Here is a 6,311-nt window from a genome sequence, read left to right as displayed (position 1 = left end):
GTTCTCTGAGGAACCTCTAACGGCTCTGTTTAGAGGAAAAGTTTCTGTAGGAATCGTATAAAACCTTTTTCTAGAAGATCACTGCAGGCCTGCGTTACACTTTGTTTTATTTTTTAACACGTTGTGTACTTCTAGCTGGGTATAATGTAACATGCACTCACCAGCCACTTTTTCCAAGGTGCTGGAAACATTGATTCTGATCCACATTGACATGATAGCGTCACACAAATGCTGCAGATTTATCAGCTGCACATTTCTGGTGTGAATCTCCTGCTCCAGCACGTACCAAAGGTAAGAGAATCAGGTGCCTAATAAATAAAAAGACAATAAAAGAAACAGTTAAAAATCCATTTTAACCACGAAAAAAAAAAGGTTTTAACAGCTTTTCAAAAGACTGCAATGAACACCCGTGTTCAAGAAAGCAGTTTGATCTGAGCTGATCCTGCTTGAAGCAGGCGCCACAGTGTAGCTGGTTACATATTCACTTGGCAAGCGAAAGGTTGCTGGTTTAATTCCAGCCGGAGAAACAAATCTCCAGAGTCAGTAAAGCCGTTCAGGGTAAAACATGCGGTGACCACTTGTCAGGAGGCCAAAGGTGAGCAAATATCCTGCTGGAAGCAGCCATCAGAAGATGGGTACACCGTGGTCATGAAAACAGTAACAACATCTATCACTACCAATAATTACGTCAGAAATTCAGTGCAATTCCAAACGAACCAGAGCCAGCACTGGCAGGTTGGAGCTTCTGACCCAGGATGTTTTTCTGTGGACACTTGCGTTTCAGAGAAACAGCCTCAGCCTGTTGGCCTCTGAAAGGCCCTGACTAATACTTAAACTCTGTGAAGTAGCTGTGACAAAAATTCAGTGTTGTCACAACACTGTTGTGAAAGAACTCTGAAACCCGAGGAGAAAGGAACGCCGTCAGCAAGTGCCAGGCTGGACACGAGCAGTCAGTTTTTCTGAGGAAGGATTCTAACAAACTGGCACCACCCTGAAGTAGGGGAGAGCGATATAAACGATATACGATAGAAACGACCAGTGTTGCCAACTCCTCAGTAAGGAAAATCGCGATTGGCTGTCCTAAAAGTCGCTAAATGACGTCATCGCCTAATTTGCATAATTGGTCATGCTAATATAATTGTAACCTATGTTGTTGGAGAGAGAAATAACATCGTGGAAGAGACAAGTAATGCATTTAGAGTTTATTTAGAACTACAAATTAAATTTCTTTTATTATCTTTTATTTCCTCCTTTAGCGGAGGACAGACTGGAGTATCCTGTATGAAAGGAGAAGAGATGAGATTATCACCCTGTTCGTGCCATAATCTTCACTTTTACACCTGCAGTCGTGACAAGGACGCTGATAAAAAGCAAAACTAGAGAAAAATCAGCCAGGAGGGTAGCAAAGAGCAGCGGTTTGTGTCCATCCTACAAGACTGTCATCTCTTCTTCAGTGTATCTGATGTCACCAAAGCAGGTTGATTCATGATTTCTTCCTTTTTTGAAATAAAAAATTACCACCTTGGATTCTTTTTCCACTGGTCGTCTCTTCCAGGACCTCAGATTAGCTTTTTGTAGTCAGGACTTTGTAGTTTATTAAGTTCAGTGCTGTCTCATTCTCTTTGTCTCACTTCTTATTTTCAACACAGCCCAATGCTTGAATGAAACCCTGATGGGTGACATTTTCTCATTAGTAACTCTGGCATTATGTACGGGAATTTGACTAAACTTTGCCAGGAACTATAGGCACTATAGGAACTATACGCCTCCACACGTGGAAGAGGCCCAGCTCATCACCAATCCTGATAAACATAAACTGTAACTTTTCTGTGGTTTCAAAGAACAAAGGAGGTGGGAGAGGCTTTCCTGGGAAGGTGTTGCAACTTTTAATCAAAATCTTAGAAATATGGTCTCTAAGCAGATTCTTACTCTGGATGGCATTACCTCGGCCTCCAGTAACACTGTGAGGAACCTTGGAGTCATTTTTGACCAGGACATGTCCTTCAATGCACATATTAAACAAATATGTAAGACTGCGTTCTTCCATTTGCGCAACATCTATAAAATTAGAAATATCCTGTCTCAGAGTGACGCTGAAAAACTAGTTCATGCATTTATTACTTCCAGGCTGGACGACTGTAATTCATTATTATCAGGAAGTCCTAAAAACTCACTGAAAAGCCTTCAGCTAATCCAAAATGCTGCAGCAAGAGTCCTGACAGGGACTAGAAAGAGAGAGCAGATTTCTCCTGTTTTGGCTTCCCTTCATTCAAAATCCTGCTCCTCACATACAAGGTCTTAAATAATCAGGCCCCATCTTATCTTAATGACCTTGTAGTACCATATCACCCTATTAGAGCGCTTCACTCTCGCTCTGCAGGCCTACTTGTTGTTCCTAGAGTATTTAAAAGTAGAATGGGAGGGCAGAGCCTTCAGTTTTCAGGCCCCTCTTCTGTGGAACCAGCTTCCAGTTTGGATTCAGGAGACAGACACTATCTCTACTTTCAAGATTAGGCTTCAAACTTTCCTTTTTGTTAAAGCATATAGTTAGGGCTGGACCAGGTGACCCTGAATCCTCCCTTAGTTATGCTGCAATAGACGTAGGCTGCCGGGGATTCCCATGATGCATTGAGTTTTTCCTTTCCAGTCACCTTTCTCACTCACTATGTGTTAACAGACCTCTCTGCATTGAATCACACTTGTTATTAATCTCTGTCTCTCTTCCACAGCATGTCTTTATCCTGTCTTCCTTCTCTCACCCCATCTGTCACAGCAGATGGCCCCGCCCCTCCCTGAGCCTGGTTCTGCTGGAGGTTTCTTCCTGTTAAAAGGGAGTTTTTCATTCCCACTGTCGCCAAAGTGCTGCTCATAGGGGGTCATATGATTGTTGGGTTTTTCTCTGTATGTATTATTGTAGTGTCCACCTTACAAAATAAAGCGCCTTGAGGCCACTGTCATTGTGATTTGGCGCTGTATAAATAAAATTGAATTGCATTAAAAGTGTTACAACCCGGCTCAAAAGCCTCAACATAAAAAAAAAAAAAAAAAAAGATGAATACCAGAGTGTTAGTAGGAAGAGGTTTTTTCTTAAAATGAAATAGCAGGTTGGCTAAAATGGCTGGAGCCACCAAGGCAAAGACAAGTGAGCTCTCTAGAAGCTTGCCTCAGGTGTGCTTTTATCCACACCTGACTAGGTGTGGCCAATTAGCACCAGCTGAAAACATTGAGGAGATTAGGGGCTGCAGAGGGACGTAACAAAAGCATTTGACAACATTAATAATTAAATATTATTATGTCTTGATACAGCCAAGTGAGTAAATTCCCAAAAGTTGATTCTGTTCATCTGGACGTAGCGTTTTGAAAACGTTACGTCCAGATGAACAGAATCAACTTTTGGGGTAAATATTATTATATAAATTTGAGATCTAGTGACCGTTTGAGTAGAGCGAAGTCATCGTCATGTTCAAGAAAACGGTTTGAGATAATCTGAGTTTTGTGAGTTTTTTTTGTGAGCGTCATCCTGCAGCCATCAGAGGACAGTACCCTGCCGTCATAAAGGGATGGACATGGTGAAGACTCAGGCATGCTGTGGTGTTTAAATGATGCTTAGCTGTTACTAGGGACCCAAAGTGTGCCAAGACAGTACCCCCACGAGTCTGAACTGTTGCTACAAAGCAGGATCGATGGTTTCATGTTGTTTACACCAAATTTTCGCCCAAACATCCAAATGTTGGAGCAGAAATCGGCTCCTCGGACCAGAAAATGTTTTTCCAGTTTTTAGCTCCCAGTGTGGTCTTCTGCTGCTGCAGCGCGTCTGCTCCATGTTTGACAAGATCTGGGCTTAGAGATGCTCTGCTCCTTCGTTCCAGCGAAGAGAAGAGCATTCTGACAATGATGACCTCATTTAAAAACAGCAATGAACAGCATAAGATGTCTGAAGATAAATATGCATCGCTTCAACATTTTTTTCTTGTTGTTATATTTGAATAAAAATGACACAGGATATTTTGTCAATCAAGTCAGTCAACTTGCTGTGATCTTAAAAAAAATACCCTTCCTTTTTTACCAGGAACTGTTTTTATGTAAAACATTTAAATTAACAGCTTTATATGATCCCCCAGGAGGTCTTGGCTACCACAGGACACAAACTGTGGCTTGTCCTAATACCCGGATTTTATAACGCTTCCCACAGATTCAGCCACAGTCCGGATGAGAAGGCGGCTCTGTTCGATTTGTTTAAGTTTCCATTTGTGATAAAAATCTGGATTCATGTTGCAGTGAGGAGCTGAATCTCCGAAGGTCATCATCCTCCTTCCCTTTCAAAAAACGTCCTCTGTCGCCCCTCGGTGGCTCTGAGACAAATTACATGTCAAACTCCAGCTATTACATTTCAGCAGTAAGAAGTCTAAATTTACACTATAATGAGCAAATCTGGGCTGATTAAGTTTTGTTAAGCTCAAGTTTCTGTTTCTCATAAACAGAGAAATATACTAGCTGGTAAATCTGCCTCTGTGCACAGCCTCAGATCTTTAAATCAATCAATCAAGATGAGCATCTTTGAGATGCCTTCATGAATACAGGAAATACAGAGGGTTTGTGAAACGCTGCAAACCACCGTTACACTCAAGAACAAACATCCCAGAAAAACATTTTAACGAGTCGGCACAGCTCTGGAAAAAAATCTGTGGATGAATGAAATGAACGAAAACAAGGAAAGTACGGAGAATAAGGGTCATGGCTCACGATCTGATCAAACCACTGCATCTCCAGGGTGGAGGCTTCGAGACTTTCCCAAATATTTCTGAGCCTCTAAAGAAACACTGGGCCTGTCTATAAAACTGTCTGTGACCTTTAAAAACACATCATCGATTTTTTCTTGAATAAGAAATGAAAAGGCACTGAACGTTTTCATCAGTTTAATTTCACAAAGATTATTTTTTTTAAACATTTCTCTGTCATATCTTAAAAAATGGAAACATCAGTTAGTATAAAAACACTTCACAGAATTCAAACTAATGGCCTCAAGAGTTTCAGATCTCTCTCTAAGAGGACCTGTTCAGCTTATTTCCAGCTTTTATTCTGGAACTCTATCAGAGTAGCTTTGCATGATTCACATAAAATAATTCATCTTTGCATTACACTGCCCACTCAGCTCATTTTGTGTTTGAAAAACCCAAGAAGCTTGGTTTCTGACGACACCGTCGTGGTGGGCCTGATCTCTGATAACAACGAGACGGCCTACCTGAAGGAGATTAGGAATCTGGAGAACTGGTGCCAGAGGAACAACCTCCTTCTAAACGTCAGTAAGACAAAGGAGCTGATAGTGGACTTCAGCACTAAGCAGGAGAGGAACTACCAGACCCCCGTCATCAACGAGTGCCCAGTGGAGAGAGTGGACAGCTTCAAATACCTCGGAGTTCACATCACGCAGGACCTGTCATGGTCCTGTCACATCAACACCGTGGTGAAAAAGGCCCGACAGCGTCTCTACCACCTCAGACGCTTGAGAGACTTCCAACTGCCCTCCAAGGTGCTCAGGAACTTTTACTCGTGCACCATAGAGAGCATCCTGGCGGGAAACATCTTAACCTGGTTCGGGAACAGCACCATGCAGGACAGACGAGCTCTACAGAGGGTTGTGCGGTCAGCTGAGCGCACCATCCGCTCCGAGCTCCCTGACCTGCACTCAATCTACAGCAGGCGGTGCTGGACCAAGGCCAGGAAGATCGTGAAGGACCTCAGCCATCCCAACAATGGACTGTTCTCTCTGTTGAGGTCAGGAAAGCGATTCCGCTCCCTGAAGACCAACACAGAGAGACTGAGGAGGAGCTTCTTCCCGCAGGCGATACGGTCTCTCAATCACACCACCACACAGTACTGACCCACACATATGGTTCTTACACACACACTGGACTTTCTGGACTTTGTTTTTGCACAACACTGGTCACTATATTCTTCATTTCCGGTTAATACTTGTACAGCTGCTGTTATTGTGTATATATTATTTATATTTAGATTTCTTCATACATTCTTATATAGGTCTATTGTGGATGTGTATTTTGTTGTACAGTTATTTTATTTCAACTTTAATTTATATATTTTATCTTAGTCTTCCCAGTTAAATTTACCCTTCATTCTAATTTGTGTTGTAAGTTATTTCATTTTTACCTTAATTATATATTTATTCCTTCCTAGTTAATTTACCCTTTTTAATTTTCTTTTAATTTTTCATATTTATTTCCTATCTTATTCATAGCCTTTCCTTTTTTTGTTTTCTTTGGGTCACGAGCAGTTGTCCAAGCATTTCACTG

Source organism: Simochromis diagramma, unplaced genomic scaffold, assembly GCF_900408965.1.
Source record: "Simochromis diagramma unplaced genomic scaffold, fSimDia1.1 OVJJ01000308.1, whole genome shotgun sequence".
NCBI classification, from domain to species: domain Eukaryota; kingdom Metazoa; phylum Chordata; class Actinopteri; order Cichliformes; family Cichlidae; genus Simochromis; species Simochromis diagramma.
This window is presented reverse-complemented; position numbering follows the sequence as displayed.